Source organism: Ctenocephalides felis, unplaced genomic scaffold (assembly GCF_003426905.1).
Source record: "Ctenocephalides felis isolate EL2017-DRISC unplaced genomic scaffold, ASM342690v1 CF-g0.4_SCAFFOLD_03573, whole genome shotgun sequence".
Taxonomy (NCBI): domain Eukaryota; kingdom Metazoa; phylum Arthropoda; class Insecta; order Siphonaptera; family Pulicidae; genus Ctenocephalides; species Ctenocephalides felis.
Window position 1 is genome coordinate 2,908,660 of NW_020539727.1, and position 16,564 is coordinate 2,925,223.

The following is a 16,564-nucleotide window of genomic DNA, read 5'->3' on the forward strand; positions in this document are numbered from 1 at the left end:
TTTAATTAAAAGTTCCTCGCAGCAAAAAAATATATATAGCGTGTTCATATATCCCATATGGTCTAGTGGCTAGGATACCTGGCTTTCACCCAGGAGGCTCGGGTTCGATTCCCGGTATGGGAATAACTTTATATATTTTGCAATTGGTATTAACGTTATTAAAAGTTCCTCGCAGCAAAAAAAGATAATATATATATATATATATATATATATATATAGCGTATTCATATGTCCCATATGGTCTAGTGGCTAGGATACCTGGCTTTCACCCAGGAGGCTCGGGTTCGATTCCCGGTATGGGAATAACTTCGTATATTTAACATTTTATGCAATTGGTATTAAACATTTAATTAAAAGTTCCTCGCAGCAAAAAAGATATATATATATATATATATATCATATATATAGTGGCTAGGATACCTGGCTTCCAGGAGGCTCGGGTTCGATTCCCGGTATGGGAATAACTTTATATATTTGCAATTGGTATAAACGTTATTAAAAGTTCCTCGCAGCAAAAAAATATATATATAGCGTATTCATATATCCCATATGGTCTAGTGGCTAGGATACCTGGCTTTCACCCAGGAGGCTCGGGTTCGATTCCCGGTATGGGAATATCTTCGTATGTTTAACATTTTATGCAATTGGTATTAAACATTTAATTCAAAGTTCCTCGCAGCAAAAAAAGATATATATATGTAGCGTGTTCATATATCCCATATGGTCTAGTGGCTAGGATACCTGGCTTTCACCCAGGAGGCTCGGGTTCGATTCCCGGTATGGGAATATCTTCGTATGTTTAACATTTTATGCAATTGGTATTAAACATTTAATTCAAAGTTCCTCGCAGCAAAAAAAGATATATATATATAGCGTGTTCATATATCCCATATGGTCTAGTGGCTAGGATACCTGGCTTTCACCCAGGAGGCTCGGGTTCGATTCCCGGTATGGGAATAACTTCGTATATTTAACATTTTATGCAATTGGTATTAAACATTTAATTAAAAGTTCCTCGCAGCAAAAAAAGATATATAGTGCATCCATATATCCCATATGGTCTAGTGGCTAGGATACCTGGCTCTCACCCAGGAGGCTCGGGTTCGACTCCCGGTATGGGAATAACTTCGTATATTTAACATTTTATGCAATTGGTATTAAACATTTAATTAAAAGTTCCTCGCAGCAAAAAAAGATATATAGCGTGTTCATATATCCCATATGGTCTAGTGGCTAGGATACCTGGCTTTCACCCAGGAGGCTCGGGTTCGATCCCGGTATGGGAATAACGTTATATTTTTGCAATTGGTATTAATTTAATTAAAAGTTCCTCGCAGCAAAAAAAGATATATATATATAGCGTATTCATATATCCCATATGGTCTAGTGGCTAGGATACCTGGCTTTCACCCAGGAGGCTCGGGTTCGATTCCGGTATGGGAATATCTTCGTATATTTAACATTTTATGCAATTGGTATTAAACATTTAATTCAAAGTTCCTCGCAGCAAAAAAGATATATATATAGCGTGTTCATATATCCCATATGGTCTAGTGGCTAGGATACCTGGCTTTCACCCAGGAGGCTCGGGTTCGATTCCCGGTATGGGAATATCTTCGTATGTTTAACATTTTATGCAATTGGTATTAAACATTAATTCAAAGTTCCTCGCAGCAAAAAAGATATATATAAGATATATATATATATATAGCGTGTTCATATATCCCATATGGTCTAGTGGCTAGGATACCTGGCTTTCACCCAGGAGGCTCGGGTTCGATTCCCGGTATGGGAATAACTTCGTATATTTAACATTTTATGCAATTGGTATTAAACATTAATTAAAAGTTCCTCGCAGCAAAAAAAGATATATATAGTGCATTCATATATCCCATATGGTCTAGTGGCTAGGATACCTGGCTCTCACCCAGGAGGCTCGGGTTCGATTCCCGGTATGGGAATAACTTCGTATATTTAACATTTTATGCAATTGGTATTAAACATTTAATTAAAAGTTCCTCGCAGCAAAAAAAGATATATAGCGTGTTCATATATCCCATATGGTCTAGTGGCTAGGATACCTGGCTTTCACCCAGGAGGCTCGGGTTCGATTCCCGGTATGGGAATAACTTTATAATTTTGCAATTGGTATTAACGTTATTAAAAGTTCCTCTCGCAGCAAAAAAAGATATATATAGCGTGTTCATATATCCATATGGTCTAGTGGCTAGGATACCTGGCTTTCACCCAGGAGGCTCGGGTTCGATTCCGGTATGGGAATACTTCGTATTTAACATTTTATGCAATTGGTATTAAACATTTAATTAAAAGTTCCTCGCAGCAAAAAAAGATATATATAGCGTGTTCATATATCCCATATGGTCTAGTGGCTAGGATACCTGGCTTTCACCCAGGAGGCTCGGGTTCGATTCCCGGTATGGGAATAACTTCGTATATTTAACATTTTATGCAATTGGTATTAAACATTTAATTAAAAGTTCCTCGCAGCAAAAAAAGATATATATAGTGTTCATATATCCCATATGGTCTAGTGGCTAGGATACCTGGCTTTCACCCAGGAGGCTCGGGTTCGATTCCGGTATGGGAATAACTTTATACATTTTGCAATTGGTATTACGTTATTAAAAAGTTCCTCGCAGCAAAAAAAGATATATATAGCGTGTTCATATATCCCATATGGTCTAGTGGCTAGGATACCTGGCTTTCACCCAGGAGGCTCGGGTTCGATTCCCGTATGGGAATAACTTCGTATATTTAACATTTTATGCAATTGGTATAAACATTTAATTAAAAGTTCCTCGCAGCAAAAAAGATATATATAGCGTATTCATATATCCCATATGGTCTAGTGGCTAGGATACCTGGCTTTCACCCAGGAGGCTCGGGTTCGATTCCCGGTATGGGAATAACTTCGTATATTTAACATTTTATGCAATTGGTATTAAACATTTAATTAAAAGTTCCTCGCAGCAAAAAAAGATATATATAGCGTGTTCATATATCCCATATGGTCTAGTGGCTAGGATACCTGGCTTTCACCCAGGAGGCTCGGGTTCGATTCCCGTATGGGAATAACTTCGTATATTTAACATTTTATGCAATTGGTATTAAACATTTAATTCAAAGTTCCTCGCAGCAAAAAAAGAATATATATATATAGCGTGTTCATATATCCCATATGGTCTAGTGGCTAGGATACCTGGCTTTCACCCAGGAGGCTCGGGTTCGATTCCCGGTATGGGAATAACTTCGTATATTTAACATTTTATGCAATTGGTATTAAACATTTAATTAAAAGTTCCTCGCAGCAAAAAAAGATATATAGTGCATTCATATATCCCATATGGTCTAGTGGCTAGGATACCTGGCTCTCACCCAGGAGGCTCGGGTTCGATTCCCGGTATGGGAATAACTTCGTATATTTAACATTTTATGCAATTGGTATTAAACATTTAATTAAAAGTTCCTCGCAGCAAAAAAAGATATATAGCGTGTTCATATATCCCATATGGTCTAGTGGCTAGGATACCTGGCTTTCACCCAGGAGGCTCGGGTTCGATTCCCGGTATGGGAATAACTTTATATATTTTGCAATTGGTATTAACGTTATTAAAAGTTCCTCGCAGCAAAAAAAGATATATATAGCTAGGTCTAGTGGCTAGGATATCTGGCTTTCACCCAGGAGGCTCGGGTTCGATTCCCGGTATGGGAATAACTTCGTATATTTAACATTTTATGCAATTGGTATTAAACATTTAATTAAAGTTCCTCGCAGCAAAAAAAGTATATATATATAGCGTGTTCATATATCCCATATGGTCTAGTGGCTAGGATACCTGGCTTTCACCCAGGAGGCTCGGTTTAACATTTTATGCAATTGGTATTAAACATTTAATTCAAAGTTCCTCGCAGCAAAAAAAGAATATATAAATATATATATATAGATATATATAGCGTATTCATATATCCCATGGTCTAGTGGCTAGGATACCTGGCTTTCCCAGGAGGCTCGGGTTCGATTCCCGGTATGGGAATAACTTCGTATATTTAACATTTATGCAATTGGTATTAAACATTTAATTAAAAGTTCCTCGCAGCAAAAAAAGATATATATAGTGCATCCATATATCCCATATGGTCTAGTGGCTAGGATACCTGGCTCTCACCCAGGAGGCTCGGGTTCGATTCCCGGTATGGGAATAACTTCGTATATTTAACATTTTATGCAATTGGTATTAAACATTTAATTAAAAGTTCCTCGCAGCAAAAAAAGATATATAGCGTGTTCATATATCCCATATGGTCTAGTGGCTAGGATACCTGGCTTTCACCCAGGAGGCTCGGGTTCGATTCCGGTATGGGAATAACTTTATATATTTGCAATTGGTATTAACGTTATTAAAAGTTCCTCACAGCAAAAAAAGATATATATAGTGTTCATATATCCCATATGGTCTAGTGGCTAGGATACCTGGCTTTCACCCAGGAGGCTCGGGTTCGATTCCCGGTATGGGAATAACTTCGTATATTTAACATTTTATGCAATTGGTATTAAACATTTAATTAAAAGTTCCTCGCAGCAAAAAAAGATATATATAGCGTATTCATATATCCCATATGGTCTAGTGGCTAGGATACCTGGCTTTCACCCAGGAGGCTCGGGTTCGATTCCCGGTATGGGAATAACTTCGTATATTTACATTTTATGCAAATGGTATTAAACATTTAATTAAAAGTTCCTCGCAGCAAAAAAAAGATATATAGCGTGTTCATATATCCCATATGGTCTAGTGGCTAGGATACCTGGCTTTCACCCAGGAGGCTCGGGTTCGATTCCGGTATGGGAATAACTTCGTATATTTAACATTTTATGCAATTGGTATTAAACATTTAATTAAAAGTTCCTCGCAGCAAAAAAAAGATATATTGTGCATCCATATATGGTCTAGTGGCTAGGATACCTGGCTCTCACCCAGGAGGCTCGGGTTCGATTCCCGGTATGGGAATAACTTCGTATATTTAACATTTTATGCAATTGGTATTAAACATTTAATTAAAAGTTCCTCGCAGCAAAAAAAAGATATATAGCGTGTTCATATATCCCATATGGTCTAGTGGCTAGGATACCTGGCTTTCACCCAGGAGGCTCGGGTTCGATTCCCGGTATGGGAATAACTTTATATATTTTGCAATTGGTATTAACGTTATTAAAAGTTCCTCGCAGCAAAAAAAGATATATATATATAGCGTATTCATATATCCCATATGGTCTAGTGGCTAGGATACCTGGCTTTCACCCAGGAGGCTCGGGTTCGATTCCCGGTATGGGAATATCTTCGTATGTTTAACATTTTATGCAATTGGTATTAAACATTTAATTCAAAGTTCCTCGCAGCAAAAAAAGTATATATATATATATATATATATATATATATAGCGTGTTCATATATCCCATATGGTCTAGTGGCTAGGATACCTGGCTTTCACCCAGGAGGCTCGGGTTCGATTCCCGGTATGGGAATAACTTCGTATGTTTAACATTTTATGCAATTGGTATTAAACATTTAATTAAAGTTCCTCGCAGCAAAAAAAAAGATATATATAGTGCATCCATATATGGTCTAGTGGCTAGGATACCTGGCTTTCACCCAGGAGGCTCGGGTTCGATTCCCGGTATGGGAATAACTTCGTATATTAACATTTTATGCAATTGGTATTAAACATTTAATTAAAAGTTCCTCGCAGCAAAAAAAGATATATAGCGTGTTCATATATCCCATATGGTCTAGTGGCTAGGATAGGATACCTGGCTTTCACCCAGGAGGCTCGGGTTCGATTCCCGGTATGGGAATAACTTTATATATTTTGCAATTGGTATTAAATTTAATTAAAAGTTCCTCGCAGCAAAAAAAGATATATATATATAGCGTATTCATATATCCCATATGGTCTAGTGGCTAGGATACCTGGCTTTCACCCAGGAGGCTCGGGTTCGATTCCCGGTATGGGAATATCTTCGTATGTTTAACATTTTATGCAATTGGTATTAAACATTTAATTCAAAGTTCCTCGCAGCAAAAAAAGATATATATATATAGCGTGTTCATATATCCCATATGGTCTAGTGGCTAGGATACCTGGCTTTCACCCAGGAGGCTCGGGTTCGATTCCCGGTATGGGAATATCTTCGTATGTTTAACATTTTATGCTATTGGTATTAAACATTTAATTCAAAGTTTCCTCGCAGCAAAAAAAGATATATATAGCGTGTTCATATATCCCATATGGTCTAGTGGCTAGGATACCTGGCTTTCACCCAGGAGGCTCGGGTTCGATTCCCGGTATGGGAATAACTTCGTATATTTAACATTTATGCAATTGGTATTAAACATTTAATTAAAAGTTCCTCGCAGCAAAAAAAGATATATAGTGCATTCATATATCCCATATGGTCTAGTGGCTAGGATACCTGGCTCTCACCCAGGAGGCTCGGGTTCGACCCGGTATGGGAATAACTTCGTATATTTAACATTTATGCAATTGGTATTAAACATTAATTATTAAAAGTTCCTCGCAGCAAAAAAAGATATATAGCGTGTTCATATATCCCATATGGTCTAGTGGCTAGGATACCTGGCTTTCACCCAGGAGGCTCGGGTTCGATTCCCGGTATGGGAATAACTTTATATTTTATGCAATTGGTATTAAACGTTAATTAAAAGTTCCTCGCAGCAAAAAAAGATATATATAGCGTATTCATATATCCCATATGGTCTAGTGGCTAGGATACCTGGCTTTCACCCAGGAGGCTCGGGTTCGATTCCGGTATGGGAATATCTTCGTATGTTTAACATTTTATGCAATTGGTATTAAACATTTAATTCAAAGTTCCTCGCAGCAAAAAAAGATATATATATATATAGCGTGTTCATATATCCCATATGGTCTAGTGGCTAGGATACCTGGCTTTCACCCAGGAGGCTCGGGTTCGATTCCCGGTATGGGAATATCTTCGTATGTTTAACATTTTATGCAATTGGTATTAAACATTTAATTCAAAGTTCCTCGCAGCAAAAAAGAATAATATATATATATATATATATAGCGTATTCATATATCCCATATGGTCTAGTGGCTAGGATACCTGGCTTTCACCCAGGAGGCTCGGGTTCGATTCCCGGTATGGGAATAACTTCGTATATTAACATTTTATGCAATTGGTATTAAACATTAATTAAAAGTTCCTCGCAGCAAAAAAAGATATATATAGTGCATTCATATATCCCATATGGTCTAGTGGCTAGGATACCTGGCTTTCACCCAGGAGGCTCGGGTTCGATTCCGGTATGGGAATAACTTCGTATATTTAACATTTATGCAATTGGTATTAAACATTTAATTAAAAGTTCCTCGCAGCAAAAAAAAGATATATAGCGTGTTCATATATCCCATATGGTCTAGTGGCTAGGATACCTGGCTTTCACCCAGGAGGCTCGGGTTCGATTCCCGGTATGGGAATAACTTTATATATTTTTGCAATTGGTATTAACGTATTAAAAGTTCCTCGCAGCAAAAAAAAATATATATATATATATATATAGCGTATCATATATCCCATATGGTCTAGTGGCTAGGATACCTGGCTTTCACCCAGGAGGCTCGGGTTCGATTCCCGGTATGGGAATATCTTCGTATGTTTAAACATTTTATGCAATTGGTATTAAACATTTAATTAAAAGTTCCTCGCAGCAAAAAAAGATATATATATAGCGGTTCATATATCCCATATGGTCTAGTGGCTAGGATACCTGGCTTTCACCCAGGAGGCTCGGGTTCGATTCCCGGTATGGGAATAACTTCGTATATTTAACATTTTATGCAATTGGTATTAAACATTTAATTAAAAGTTCCTCGCAGCAAAAAAAGATATATATATATATATAGCGTGTTCATATATCCCATATGGTCTAGTGGCTAGGATACCTGGCTTTCACCCAGGAGGCTCGGGTTCGATTCCCGGTATGGGAATAACTTCGTATATTTAACATTTTATGCAATTGGTATTAAACATTTAATTAAAAGTTCCTCGCAGCAAAAAAGATATATATAGTGCATCATATATCCCATATGGCTAGTTAGGATACCTGGCTCTCACCCAGGAGGCTCGGGTTCGATTCCCGGTATGGGAATAACTTCGTATATTTAACATTTTATGCAATTGGTATTAAACATTTAATTAAAAGTTCCTCGCAGCAAAAAAAGATATATAGCGTGTTCATATATCCCATATGGTCTAGTGGCTAGGATACCTGGCTTTCACCCAGGAGGCTCGGGTTCGATTCCCGGTATGGGAATAACTTTATATATTTTGCAATTGGTATTAACGTTATTAAAAGTTCCTCGCAGCAAAAAAAGATATATATATAGCGTATTCATATATCCCATATGGTCTAGTGGCTAGGATACCTGGCTTTCACCCAGGAGGCTCGGGTTCGATTCCCGGTATGGGAATAACTTCGTATATTTAACATTTTATGCAATTGGTATTAAACATTTAATTCAAAGTTCCTCGCAGCAAAAAAAGATATATATATATAGCGTGTTCATATATCCCATATGGTCTAGTGGCTAGGATACCTGGCTTTCACCCAGGAGGCTCGGGTTCGATTCCCGGTATGGGAATATCTTCGTATGTTTAACATTTTATGCAATTGGTATTAAACATTTAATTCAAAGTTCCTCGCAGCAAAAAAAGATATATATATATATATATATATAGCGTATTCATATATCCCATATGGTCTAGTGGCTAGGATACCTGGCTTTCACCCAGGAGGCTCGGGTTCGATTCCCGGTATGGGAATAACTTCGTATATTTAACATTTTATGCAATTGGTATTAAACATTTAATTAAAAGTTCCTCGCAGCAAAAAAAGATATATATAGTGCATTCATATATCCCATATGGTCTAGTGGCTAGGATACCTGGCTCTCACCCAGGAGGCTCGGGTTCGATTCCCGGTATGGGAATAACTTCGTATATTTAACATTTTATGCAATTGGTATTAAACATTTAATTAAAAGTTCCTCGCAGCAAAAAAAGATATATAGCGTGTTCATATATCCCATATGGTCTAGTGGCTAGGATACCTGGCTTTCACCCAGGAGGCTCGGGTTCGATTCCCGGTATGGGAATAACTATTTATTTTGCAATTGGTATTAACGTTATTAAAAGTTCCTCACAGCAAAAAAGATATATATAGCGTGTTCATATATCCTATATGGTCTAGTGGCTAGGATATCTGGCTTTCACCCAGGAGGCTCGGGTTCGATTCCCGGTATGGGAATAACTTCGTATATTTAACATTTTATGCAATTGGTATTAAACATTTAATTAAAAGTTCCTCGCAGCAAAAAAAGATATATATAGCGTATTTATATATCCCATATGGTCTAGTGGCTAGGATACCTGGCTTTCACCCAGGAGGCTCGGGTTCGATTCCCGGTATGGGAATAACTTCGTATATTTAACATTTTATGCAATTGGTATTAAACATTTAATTAAAAGTTCCTCGCAGCAAAAAAAGATATATAGCGTGTTCATATATCCCATATGGTCTAGTGGCTAGGATACCTGGCTTTCACCCAGGAGGCTCGGGTTCGATTCCCGGTATGGGAATATCTTCGTATGTTTAACATTTTATGCAATTGGTATTAAACATTTAATTCAAAGTTCCTCGCAGCAAAAAAAGATATATATATAGCGTGTTCATATATCCCATATGGTCTAGTGGCTAGGATACCTGGCTTTCACCCAGGAGGCTCGGGTTCGATTCCCGGTATGGGAATAACTTCGTATTTAACATTTTATGCAATTGGTATTAAACATTTAATTAAAAGTTCCTCGCAGCAAAAAAAGAATATATATATAGCGTGTTCATATATCCCATATGGTCTAGTGGCTAGGATACCTGGCTTTCACCCAGGAGGCTCGGGTTCGATTCCCGGTATGGGAATAACTTCGTATATTTAACATTTTATGCAATTGGTATTAAACATTTAATTAAAGTTCCTCGCAGCAAAAAAAGATATATAGCGTGTTCATATATCCCATATGGTCTAGTGGCTAGGATACCTGGCTTTCACCCAGGAGGCTCGGGTTCGATTCCCGGTATGGGAATAACTTCGTATATTTAACATTTTATGCAATTGGTATTAAACATTTAATTAAAAGTTCCTCGCAGCAAAAAAAGATATATAGCGTGTTCATATATCCCATATGGTCTAGTGGCTAGGATACCTGGCTTTCACCCAGGAGGCTCGGGTTCGATTCCGGTATGGGAATAACTTCGTATATTTAACATTTTATGCAATTGGTATTAAACATTTAATTAAAAGTTCCTCGCAGCAAAAAAAGATATATATAGCGTGTTCATATATCCCATATGGTCTAGTGGCTAGGATACCTGGCTTTCACCCAGGAGGCTCGGGTTCGATTCCCGGTATGGGAATAACTTCGTATATTAACATTTTATGCAATTGGTATTAAACATTTAATTAAAAGTTCCTCGCAGCAAAAAAAGATATATATATGCGTGTTCATATATCCCATATGGTCTAGTGGCTAGGATACCTGGCTTTCACCCAGGAGGCTCGGGTTCGATTCCGGTATGGGAATAACTTCGTATATATTTTGCAATTGGTATTAAACATTTAATTAAAAGTTCCTCGCAGCAAAAAAAGATATATATAGCGTGTTCATATATCCCATATGGTCTAGTGGCTAGGATACCTGGCTTTCACCCAGGAGGCTCGGGTTCGATTCCCGGTATGGGAATAACTTCGTATATTTAACATTTTATGCAATTGGTATTAAACATTTAATTAAAAGTTCCTCGCAGCAAAAAAAGATATATATAGTGCATTCATATATCCCATATGGTCTAGTGGCTAGGATACCTGGCTTTCACCCAGGAGGCTCGGGTTCGATTCCCGGTATGGGAATAACTTCGTATATTTAACATTTTATGCAATTGGTATTAAACATTTAATTAAAAGTTCCTCGCAGCAAAAAAGATATATATAGCGTATTCATATATCCCATATGGTCTAGTGGCTAGGATACCTGGCTTTCACCCAGGAGGCTCGGGTTCGATTCCCGGTATGGGAATAACTTTATATTTATGCAATTGGTATTTAATGGTATTAAACATTTAATTCAAAGTTCCTCGCAGCAAAAAAAGATATATATATAGCGTTTCATATATCCCATATGGTCTAGTGGCTAGGATACCTGGCTTTCACCCAGGAGGCTCGGGTTCGATTCCCGGTATGGGAATAACTTCGTATATTAACATTTTATGCAATTGGTATTAAACATTTAATTAAAAGTTCCTCGCAGCAAAAAAAGATATATATAGTGCATTCATATATCCCATATGGTCTAGTGGCTAGGATACCTGGCTTCACCCAGGAGGCTCGGGTTCGATTCCCGGTATGGGAATAACTTCGTATATTTAACATTTTATGCAATTGGTATTAAACATTTAATTAAAGTTCCTCGCAGCAAAAAAAGATATATATAGCGTGTTCATATATCCCATATGGTCTAGTGGCTAGGATACCTGGCTTTCACCCAGGAGGCTCGGGTTCGATTCCCGGTATGGGAATAACTTCGTATATTTAACATTTTATGCAATTGGTATAAAACATTTAATTAAAGTTCCTCGCAGAAAAAAAGCATATATATATATATATAGCGTGTTCATATATCCATATGGTCTAGTGGCTAGGATACCTGGCTCTCACCCAGGAGGCTCGGGTTCGATTCCCGGTATGGGAATAACTTCGTATATTTAACATTTTATGCAATTGGTATTAAAATTTAATTAAAGTTCCTCGCAGCAAAAAAAGATATATAGCGTGTTCATATATCCCATATGGTCTAGTGGCTAGGATACCTGGCTTCACCCAGGAGGCTCGGGTTCGATTCCCGGTATGGGAATAACTTCGTATATTTAACATTTTATGCAATTGGTATTAAACATTTAATTAAAAGTTCCTCGCAGCAAAAAAAGATATATAGCGTGTTCATATATCCCATATGGTCTAGTGGCTAGGATACCTGGCTTTCACCCAGGAGGCTCGGGTTCGATTCCCGGTATGGGAATAACTTTATATATTTTGCAATTGGTAAAAAATTACGTTATAAAAGTTCCTCGCAGCAAAAAAAGATATATATAGCGTGTTCATATATCCCATATGGTCTAGTGGCTAGGATACCTGGCTTTCACCCAGGAGGCTCGGGTTCGATTCCCGGTATGGGAATAACTTCGTATATTTAACATTTTATGCAATTGGTATTAAACATTTAATTAAAAGTTCCTCGCAGCAAAAAAAAGATATATATAGCGCATTCATATATCCCATATGGTCTAGTGGCTAGGATACCTGGCTTTCACCCAGGAGGCTCGGGTTCGATTCCCGGTATGGGAATAACTTCGTATATTTAACATTTATGCAATTGGTATTAAACATTTAATTAAAAGTTCCTCGCAGCAAAAAAAGATATATATAGTGCATTCATATATCCCATATGGTCTAGTGGCTAGGATACCTGGCTTTCACCCAGGAGGCTCGGGTTCGATTCCCGGTATGGGAATAACTTTATATATTTATGCAATTGGTATTAACATTTATTAAAAGTTCCTCGCAGCAAAAAAAAGATATATATAGCGTTCATATATCCCATATGGTCTAGTGGCTAGGATACCTGGCTTTCACCCAGGAGGCTCGGGTTCGATTCCCATTATGGGAATATCTTCGTATGTTTTACATTTTATGCAATTGGTATTCAACATTTAATTAAAAGTTCCTCGCAGCAAAAAAAGATATAGCGTATTCATATATCCCATATGGTCTAGTGGCTAGGATACCTGGCTTTCACCCAGGAGGCTCGGGTTCGATTCCCGGTATGGGAATAACTTCGTATATTTAACATTTTATGCAATTGGTATTAAACATTTAATTAAAAGTTCCTCGCAGCAAAAAAAGATATATATAGCGTGTCATATATCCCATATGGTCTAGTGGCTAGGATACCTGGCTTTCACCCAGGAGGCTCGGGTTCGATTCCGGTATGGGAATAACTTCGTATATTTAACATTTATGCAATTGGTATTAAACATTTAATTCAAAGTTCCTCGCAGCAAAAAAAGATATATATAGCGTATTCATATATCCCATATGGTCTAGTGGCTAGGATACCTGGCTTTCACCCAGGAGGCTCGGGTTCGATTCCCGGTATGGGAATAACTTCGTATATTTAACATTTTATGCAATTGGTATTAAACATTTAATTAAAAGTTCCTCGCAGCAAAAAAAGATATATATAGCGTATTCATATATCCCATATGGTCTAGTGGCTAGGATACCTGGCTTTCACCCAGGAGGCTCGGGTTCGATTCCCGGTATGGGAATAACTTCGTATATTTAACATTTTATGCAATTGGTATTAAACATTTAATTAAAAGTTCCTCGCAGCAAAAAAAGATATATATATATATATATATATATATAGCGTGTTCATATATCCCATATGGTCTAGTGGCTAGGATACCTGGCTTTCACCCAGGAGGCTCGGGTTCGATTCCCGGTATGGGAATAACTTCGTATATTTAACATTTTATGCAATTGGTATTAAACATTTAATTAAAAGTTCCTCGCAGCAAAAAAAGATATATAGTGCTTCATATATCCCATATGGTCTAGTGGCTAGGATACCTGGCTTTCACCCAGGAGGCTCGGGTTCGATTCCCGGTATGGGAATAACTTCGTATATTTAACATTTTATGCAATTGGTATTAAACATTTAATTAAAAGTTCCTCGCAGCAAAAAAAGATATATAGCGTGTTCATATATCCCATATGGTCTAGTGGCTAGGATACCTGGCTTTCACCCAGGAGGCTCGGGTTCGATTCCCGGTATGGGAATAACTTCGTATATTTAACATTTTATGCAATTGGTATTAAACATTTAATTAAAAGTTCCTCGCAGCAAAAAAAGATATATAGCGTGTTCATATATCCCATATGGTCTAGTGGCTAGGATACCTGGCTTTCACCCAGGAGGCTCGGGTTCGATTCCCGGTATGGGAATAACTTCGTATATTTAACATTTTATGCAATTGGTATTAAACATTTAATTAAAAATTCCTCGCAGCAAAAAAAGATAGCGTATTCATTTATATCCCATATGGTCTAGTGGCTAGGATACCTGGCTTTCACACCAGGAGGCTCGGGTTCGATTCCCGGTATGGGAATAACTTCGTATATTTAACATTTTATGCAATTGGTATTAAACATTTATTAAAAGTTCCTCGCAGCAAAAAAAGATATATATATATAGTGCATTCATATATCCCATATGGTCTAGTGGCTAGGATAGGATACTGGCTTCACCCAGGAGGCTCGGGTTCGATTCCCGGTATGGGAATAACTTCGTATATTTAACATTTTATGCAATTGGTATTAAACATTTAATTAAAAGTTCCTCGCAGCAAAAAAAGATATATATAGCGTGTTCATATATCCCATATGGTCTAGTGGCTAGGATACCTGGCTTTCACCCAGGAGGCTCGGGTTCGATTCCGGTATGGGAATAACTTCGTATATTTAACATTTTATGCAATTGGTATTAAACATTTAATTAAAAGTTCCTCGCAGCAAAAAAAGATATATATGTGCATTCATATATCCCATATGGTCTAGTGGCTAGGATACCTGGCTTTCACCCAGGAGGCTCGGGTTCGATTCCCGGTATGGGAATAACTTCGTATATTTAACATTTTATGCAATTGGTATTAAACATTTAATTAAAAGTTCCTCGCAGCAAAAAAAATATATATATAGTGCATTAATATCCCATATGGTCTAGTGGCTAGGATACCTGGCTTCACCCAGGAGGCTCGGGTTCGATTCCCGGTATGGGAATAACTTCGTATATTTAACATTTTATGCAATTGGTATTAAACATTTAATTAAAAGTTCCTCCCAGCAAAAAAAGATATATATATAGTGCATTCATATATCCCATATGGTCTAGTGGCTAGGATACCTGGCTTTCACCCAGGAGGCTCGGGTTCGATTCCCGGTATGGGAATAACTTCGTATATTTAACATTTATGCAATTGGTATTAAACATTTAATTAAAAGTTCCTCGCAGCAAAAAAAAAGATATATAGTGCATTCATATATCCCATATGGTCTAGTGGCTAGGATACCTGGCTTTCACCCAGGAGGCTCGGGTTCGATTCCCGGTATGGGAATAACTTCGTATATTTAACATTTTATGCAATTGGTATTAAACATTTAATTAAAAGTTCCTCCAGCAAAAAAAGATATATATATAGTGCGTTTCATATATCCCATATGGTCTAGTGGCTAGGATACCTGGCTTTCACCCAGGAGGCTCGGGTTCGATTCCCGGTATGGGAATAACTTCGTATATTAACATTTTATGCAATTGGTATTAAACGTTAATTAAAAGTTCCTCGCAGCAAAAAAAGATATATATAGTGCATTCATATATCCCATATGGTCTAGTGGCTAGGATACCTGGCTTTCACCCAGGAGGCTCGGGTTCGATTCCCGGTATGGGAATAACTTCGTATATTTAACATTTTATGCAATTGGTATTAAACATTTAATTAAAAGTTCCTCGCAGCAAAAAAGATATATATAGCGTGTTCATATATCCCATATGGTCTAGTGGCTAGGATACCTGGCTTTCACCCAGGAGGCTCGGGTTCGATTCCCGGTATGGGAATAACTTCGTATATTAACATTTTATGCAATTGGTATTAAACATTTAATTAAAAGTTCCTCGCAGCAAAAAAAAATATATATATATAGAGTGTTCGTATATCCCATATGGTCTAGTGGCTAGGATACCTGGCTTTCACCCAGGAGGCTCGGGTTCGATTCCCGGTATGGGAATAACTTCGTATATTTAACATTTTATGCAATTGGTATTAAACATTTAATTAAAAGTTCCTCGCAGCAAAAAAAGATATAGCGTGTTCATATATCCTATATGGTCTAGTGGCTAGGATACCTGGCTTTCACCCAGGAGGCTCGGGTTCGATTCCCGGTATGGGAATAACTTCGTATATTTAACATTTTATGCAATTGGTATTAAACATTTAATTAAAAGTTCCTCGCAGCAAAAAAAGATATATATAGTGTTTCATATATCCCATATGGTCTAGTGGCTAGGATACCTGGCTTTCACCCAGGAGGCTCGGGTTCGATTCCCGGTATGGGAATAACTTCGTATATTTAACATTTTATGCAATTGGTATTAAACATTTAATTAAAAGTTCCTCGCAGCAAAAAAAGATATATAGCGTGTTCATATATCCCATATGGTCTAGTGGCTAGGATACCTGGCTTTCACCCAGGAGGCTCGGGTTCGATTCCCGGTATGGGAATAACTTCGTATATTTAACATTTTATGCAATTGGTATTAAACATTTAATTAAAA

The 16,564-nt window shown here is 37.4% G+C and overlaps 71 non-coding genes across 71 annotated transcripts; all 71 read left to right on the top strand.

Moving 5' to 3' along the window:
- The first annotated feature begins 51 nt into the window (after nt 1-51).
- Trnae-uuc lies at nt 52-123 on the top strand. Its single transcript has one exon. It is a non-coding gene; the product is annotated as a tRNA-Glu (tRNA).
- A 108-nt stretch (nt 124-231) lies between these two features.
- Trnae-uuc lies at nt 232-303 on the top strand. The gene has a single exon. It is a non-coding gene; the product is annotated as a tRNA-Glu (tRNA).
- A 240-nt stretch (nt 304-543) lies between these two features.
- Trnae-uuc lies at nt 544-615 on the top strand. The gene has a single exon. It is a non-coding gene; the product is annotated as a tRNA-Glu (tRNA).
- A 99-nt stretch (nt 616-714) lies between these two features.
- On the top strand, nt 715-786 carry Trnae-uuc. Its single transcript has one exon. It is a non-coding gene; the product is annotated as a tRNA-Glu (tRNA).
- A 99-nt stretch (nt 787-885) lies between these two features.
- Trnae-uuc lies at nt 886-957 on the top strand. The gene has a single exon. It is a non-coding gene; the product is annotated as a tRNA-Glu (tRNA).
- Nucleotides 958-1,050: 93 nt separating this feature from the next.
- Nucleotides 1,051-1,122, top strand: Trnae-cuc. The gene has a single exon. It is a non-coding gene; the product is annotated as a tRNA-Glu (tRNA).
- Nucleotides 1,123-1,539: 417 nt separating this feature from the next.
- Trnae-uuc lies at nt 1,540-1,611 on the top strand. The gene has a single exon. It is a non-coding gene; the product is annotated as a tRNA-Glu (tRNA).
- A 112-nt stretch (nt 1,612-1,723) lies between these two features.
- Nucleotides 1,724-1,795, top strand: Trnae-uuc. The gene has a single exon. It is a non-coding gene; the product is annotated as a tRNA-Glu (tRNA).
- Nucleotides 1,796-1,889: 94 nt separating this feature from the next.
- Nucleotides 1,890-1,961, top strand: Trnae-cuc. The gene has a single exon. It is a non-coding gene; the product is annotated as a tRNA-Glu (tRNA).
- A 93-nt stretch (nt 1,962-2,054) lies between these two features.
- On the top strand, nt 2,055-2,126 carry Trnae-uuc. Its single transcript has one exon. It is a non-coding gene; the product is annotated as a tRNA-Glu (tRNA).
- Nucleotides 2,127-2,372: 246 nt separating this feature from the next.
- Trnae-uuc lies at nt 2,373-2,444 on the top strand. Its single transcript has one exon. It is a non-coding gene; the product is annotated as a tRNA-Glu (tRNA).
- Nucleotides 2,445-2,855: 411 nt separating this feature from the next.
- Nucleotides 2,856-2,927, top strand: Trnae-uuc. The gene has a single exon. It is a non-coding gene; the product is annotated as a tRNA-Glu (tRNA).
- Nucleotides 2,928-3,193: 266 nt separating this feature from the next.
- On the top strand, nt 3,194-3,265 carry Trnae-uuc. The gene has a single exon. It is a non-coding gene; the product is annotated as a tRNA-Glu (tRNA).
- Nucleotides 3,266-3,358: 93 nt separating this feature from the next.
- Nucleotides 3,359-3,430, top strand: Trnae-cuc. Its single transcript has one exon. It is a non-coding gene; the product is annotated as a tRNA-Glu (tRNA).
- Nucleotides 3,431-3,523: 93 nt separating this feature from the next.
- Nucleotides 3,524-3,595, top strand: Trnae-uuc. The gene has a single exon. It is a non-coding gene; the product is annotated as a tRNA-Glu (tRNA).
- Nucleotides 3,596-4,149: 554 nt separating this feature from the next.
- Nucleotides 4,150-4,221, top strand: Trnae-cuc. The gene has a single exon. It is a non-coding gene; the product is annotated as a tRNA-Glu (tRNA).
- Nucleotides 4,222-4,465: 244 nt separating this feature from the next.
- On the top strand, nt 4,466-4,537 carry Trnae-uuc. Its single transcript has one exon. It is a non-coding gene; the product is annotated as a tRNA-Glu (tRNA).
- A 95-nt stretch (nt 4,538-4,632) lies between these two features.
- Trnae-uuc lies at nt 4,633-4,704 on the top strand. The gene has a single exon. It is a non-coding gene; the product is annotated as a tRNA-Glu (tRNA).
- Nucleotides 4,705-4,954: 250 nt separating this feature from the next.
- Nucleotides 4,955-5,027, top strand: Trnae-cuc. Its single transcript has one exon. It is a non-coding gene; the product is annotated as a tRNA-Glu (tRNA).
- A 94-nt stretch (nt 5,028-5,121) lies between these two features.
- Trnae-uuc lies at nt 5,122-5,193 on the top strand. Its single transcript has one exon. It is a non-coding gene; the product is annotated as a tRNA-Glu (tRNA).
- An 87-nt stretch (nt 5,194-5,280) lies between these two features.
- Nucleotides 5,281-5,352, top strand: Trnae-uuc. The gene has a single exon. It is a non-coding gene; the product is annotated as a tRNA-Glu (tRNA).
- Nucleotides 5,353-5,470: 118 nt separating this feature from the next.
- Nucleotides 5,471-5,542, top strand: Trnae-uuc. The gene has a single exon. It is a non-coding gene; the product is annotated as a tRNA-Glu (tRNA).
- Nucleotides 5,543-5,960: 418 nt separating this feature from the next.
- Trnae-uuc lies at nt 5,961-6,032 on the top strand. The gene has a single exon. It is a non-coding gene; the product is annotated as a tRNA-Glu (tRNA).
- Nucleotides 6,033-6,131: 99 nt separating this feature from the next.
- Nucleotides 6,132-6,203, top strand: Trnae-uuc. The gene has a single exon. It is a non-coding gene; the product is annotated as a tRNA-Glu (tRNA).
- Nucleotides 6,204-6,299: 96 nt separating this feature from the next.
- On the top strand, nt 6,300-6,371 carry Trnae-uuc. The gene has a single exon. It is a non-coding gene; the product is annotated as a tRNA-Glu (tRNA).
- A 92-nt stretch (nt 6,372-6,463) lies between these two features.
- On the top strand, nt 6,464-6,533 carry Trnae-cuc. Its single transcript has one exon. It is a non-coding gene; the product is annotated as a tRNA-Glu (tRNA).
- A 94-nt stretch (nt 6,534-6,627) lies between these two features.
- Nucleotides 6,628-6,699, top strand: Trnae-uuc. Its single transcript has one exon. It is a non-coding gene; the product is annotated as a tRNA-Glu (tRNA).
- A 257-nt stretch (nt 6,700-6,956) lies between these two features.
- Trnae-uuc lies at nt 6,957-7,028 on the top strand. The gene has a single exon. It is a non-coding gene; the product is annotated as a tRNA-Glu (tRNA).
- Nucleotides 7,029-7,138: 110 nt separating this feature from the next.
- Nucleotides 7,139-7,210, top strand: Trnae-uuc. Its single transcript has one exon. It is a non-coding gene; the product is annotated as a tRNA-Glu (tRNA).
- Nucleotides 7,211-7,467: 257 nt separating this feature from the next.
- Trnae-uuc lies at nt 7,468-7,539 on the top strand. The gene has a single exon. It is a non-coding gene; the product is annotated as a tRNA-Glu (tRNA).
- Nucleotides 7,540-7,633: 94 nt separating this feature from the next.
- Trnae-uuc lies at nt 7,634-7,705 on the top strand. The gene has a single exon. It is a non-coding gene; the product is annotated as a tRNA-Glu (tRNA).
- A 97-nt stretch (nt 7,706-7,802) lies between these two features.
- Nucleotides 7,803-7,874, top strand: Trnae-uuc. Its single transcript has one exon. It is a non-coding gene; the product is annotated as a tRNA-Glu (tRNA).
- Nucleotides 7,875-7,977: 103 nt separating this feature from the next.
- Trnae-uuc lies at nt 7,978-8,049 on the top strand. The gene has a single exon. It is a non-coding gene; the product is annotated as a tRNA-Glu (tRNA).
- Nucleotides 8,050-8,303: 254 nt separating this feature from the next.
- On the top strand, nt 8,304-8,375 carry Trnae-uuc. The gene has a single exon. It is a non-coding gene; the product is annotated as a tRNA-Glu (tRNA).
- An 85-nt stretch (nt 8,376-8,460) lies between these two features.
- Nucleotides 8,461-8,532, top strand: Trnae-uuc. The gene has a single exon. It is a non-coding gene; the product is annotated as a tRNA-Glu (tRNA).
- Nucleotides 8,533-8,631: 99 nt separating this feature from the next.
- Nucleotides 8,632-8,703, top strand: Trnae-uuc. Its single transcript has one exon. It is a non-coding gene; the product is annotated as a tRNA-Glu (tRNA).
- A 109-nt stretch (nt 8,704-8,812) lies between these two features.
- Nucleotides 8,813-8,884, top strand: Trnae-uuc. Its single transcript has one exon. It is a non-coding gene; the product is annotated as a tRNA-Glu (tRNA).
- Nucleotides 8,885-8,979: 95 nt separating this feature from the next.
- Trnae-cuc lies at nt 8,980-9,051 on the top strand. Its single transcript has one exon. It is a non-coding gene; the product is annotated as a tRNA-Glu (tRNA).
- A 93-nt stretch (nt 9,052-9,144) lies between these two features.
- On the top strand, nt 9,145-9,216 carry Trnae-uuc. The gene has a single exon. It is a non-coding gene; the product is annotated as a tRNA-Glu (tRNA).
- Nucleotides 9,217-9,463: 247 nt separating this feature from the next.
- Nucleotides 9,464-9,535, top strand: Trnae-uuc. The gene has a single exon. It is a non-coding gene; the product is annotated as a tRNA-Glu (tRNA).
- Nucleotides 9,536-9,628: 93 nt separating this feature from the next.
- Trnae-uuc lies at nt 9,629-9,700 on the top strand. Its single transcript has one exon. It is a non-coding gene; the product is annotated as a tRNA-Glu (tRNA).
- A 97-nt stretch (nt 9,701-9,797) lies between these two features.
- Trnae-uuc lies at nt 9,798-9,869 on the top strand. The gene has a single exon. It is a non-coding gene; the product is annotated as a tRNA-Glu (tRNA).
- A 96-nt stretch (nt 9,870-9,965) lies between these two features.
- Nucleotides 9,966-10,037, top strand: Trnae-uuc. Its single transcript has one exon. It is a non-coding gene; the product is annotated as a tRNA-Glu (tRNA).
- A 92-nt stretch (nt 10,038-10,129) lies between these two features.
- Trnae-uuc lies at nt 10,130-10,201 on the top strand. The gene has a single exon. It is a non-coding gene; the product is annotated as a tRNA-Glu (tRNA).
- Nucleotides 10,202-10,460: 259 nt separating this feature from the next.
- Nucleotides 10,461-10,532, top strand: Trnae-uuc. The gene has a single exon. It is a non-coding gene; the product is annotated as a tRNA-Glu (tRNA).
- A 254-nt stretch (nt 10,533-10,786) lies between these two features.
- On the top strand, nt 10,787-10,858 carry Trnae-uuc. The gene has a single exon. It is a non-coding gene; the product is annotated as a tRNA-Glu (tRNA).
- A 95-nt stretch (nt 10,859-10,953) lies between these two features.
- On the top strand, nt 10,954-11,025 carry Trnae-uuc. The gene has a single exon. It is a non-coding gene; the product is annotated as a tRNA-Glu (tRNA).
- A 94-nt stretch (nt 11,026-11,119) lies between these two features.
- On the top strand, nt 11,120-11,191 carry Trnae-uuc. Its single transcript has one exon. It is a non-coding gene; the product is annotated as a tRNA-Glu (tRNA).
- A 96-nt stretch (nt 11,192-11,287) lies between these two features.
- Nucleotides 11,288-11,359, top strand: Trnae-uuc. Its single transcript has one exon. It is a non-coding gene; the product is annotated as a tRNA-Glu (tRNA).
- Nucleotides 11,360-11,618: 259 nt separating this feature from the next.
- Nucleotides 11,619-11,690, top strand: Trnae-uuc. Its single transcript has one exon. It is a non-coding gene; the product is annotated as a tRNA-Glu (tRNA).
- A 101-nt stretch (nt 11,691-11,791) lies between these two features.
- Nucleotides 11,792-11,863, top strand: Trnae-cuc. The gene has a single exon. It is a non-coding gene; the product is annotated as a tRNA-Glu (tRNA).
- A 255-nt stretch (nt 11,864-12,118) lies between these two features.
- On the top strand, nt 12,119-12,190 carry Trnae-uuc. Its single transcript has one exon. It is a non-coding gene; the product is annotated as a tRNA-Glu (tRNA).
- Nucleotides 12,191-12,276: 86 nt separating this feature from the next.
- Trnae-uuc lies at nt 12,277-12,348 on the top strand. The gene has a single exon. It is a non-coding gene; the product is annotated as a tRNA-Glu (tRNA).
- Nucleotides 12,349-12,444: 96 nt separating this feature from the next.
- Trnae-uuc lies at nt 12,445-12,516 on the top strand. Its single transcript has one exon. It is a non-coding gene; the product is annotated as a tRNA-Glu (tRNA).
- A 94-nt stretch (nt 12,517-12,610) lies between these two features.
- Nucleotides 12,611-12,682, top strand: Trnae-uuc. Its single transcript has one exon. It is a non-coding gene; the product is annotated as a tRNA-Glu (tRNA).
- Nucleotides 12,683-12,929: 247 nt separating this feature from the next.
- Trnae-uuc lies at nt 12,930-13,001 on the top strand. Its single transcript has one exon. It is a non-coding gene; the product is annotated as a tRNA-Glu (tRNA).
- Nucleotides 13,002-13,260: 259 nt separating this feature from the next.
- Trnae-uuc lies at nt 13,261-13,332 on the top strand. The gene has a single exon. It is a non-coding gene; the product is annotated as a tRNA-Glu (tRNA).
- Nucleotides 13,333-13,427: 95 nt separating this feature from the next.
- On the top strand, nt 13,428-13,499 carry Trnae-uuc. Its single transcript has one exon. It is a non-coding gene; the product is annotated as a tRNA-Glu (tRNA).
- A 113-nt stretch (nt 13,500-13,612) lies between these two features.
- Nucleotides 13,613-13,684, top strand: Trnae-uuc. Its single transcript has one exon. It is a non-coding gene; the product is annotated as a tRNA-Glu (tRNA).
- Nucleotides 13,685-13,776: 92 nt separating this feature from the next.
- Trnae-uuc lies at nt 13,777-13,848 on the top strand. The gene has a single exon. It is a non-coding gene; the product is annotated as a tRNA-Glu (tRNA).
- Nucleotides 13,849-13,941: 93 nt separating this feature from the next.
- Nucleotides 13,942-14,013, top strand: Trnae-uuc. Its single transcript has one exon. It is a non-coding gene; the product is annotated as a tRNA-Glu (tRNA).
- Nucleotides 14,014-14,106: 93 nt separating this feature from the next.
- Trnae-uuc lies at nt 14,107-14,178 on the top strand. Its single transcript has one exon. It is a non-coding gene; the product is annotated as a tRNA-Glu (tRNA).
- Nucleotides 14,179-14,775: 597 nt separating this feature from the next.
- On the top strand, nt 14,776-14,847 carry Trnae-uuc. The gene has a single exon. It is a non-coding gene; the product is annotated as a tRNA-Glu (tRNA).
- Nucleotides 14,848-15,109: 262 nt separating this feature from the next.
- Nucleotides 15,110-15,181, top strand: Trnae-uuc. The gene has a single exon. It is a non-coding gene; the product is annotated as a tRNA-Glu (tRNA).
- A 94-nt stretch (nt 15,182-15,275) lies between these two features.
- Nucleotides 15,276-15,347, top strand: Trnae-uuc. The gene has a single exon. It is a non-coding gene; the product is annotated as a tRNA-Glu (tRNA).
- A 97-nt stretch (nt 15,348-15,444) lies between these two features.
- Nucleotides 15,445-15,516, top strand: Trnae-uuc. The gene has a single exon. It is a non-coding gene; the product is annotated as a tRNA-Glu (tRNA).
- A 93-nt stretch (nt 15,517-15,609) lies between these two features.
- On the top strand, nt 15,610-15,681 carry Trnae-uuc. The gene has a single exon. It is a non-coding gene; the product is annotated as a tRNA-Glu (tRNA).
- Nucleotides 15,682-15,775: 94 nt separating this feature from the next.
- Trnae-uuc lies at nt 15,776-15,847 on the top strand. Its single transcript has one exon. It is a non-coding gene; the product is annotated as a tRNA-Glu (tRNA).
- A 98-nt stretch (nt 15,848-15,945) lies between these two features.
- Nucleotides 15,946-16,017, top strand: Trnae-uuc. Its single transcript has one exon. It is a non-coding gene; the product is annotated as a tRNA-Glu (tRNA).
- Nucleotides 16,018-16,274: 257 nt separating this feature from the next.
- Nucleotides 16,275-16,346, top strand: Trnae-uuc. Its single transcript has one exon. It is a non-coding gene; the product is annotated as a tRNA-Glu (tRNA).
- Nucleotides 16,347-16,439: 93 nt separating this feature from the next.
- On the top strand, nt 16,440-16,511 carry Trnae-uuc. The gene has a single exon. It is a non-coding gene; the product is annotated as a tRNA-Glu (tRNA).
- The last annotated feature ends 53 nt before the right edge of the window (nt 16,512-16,564 follow it).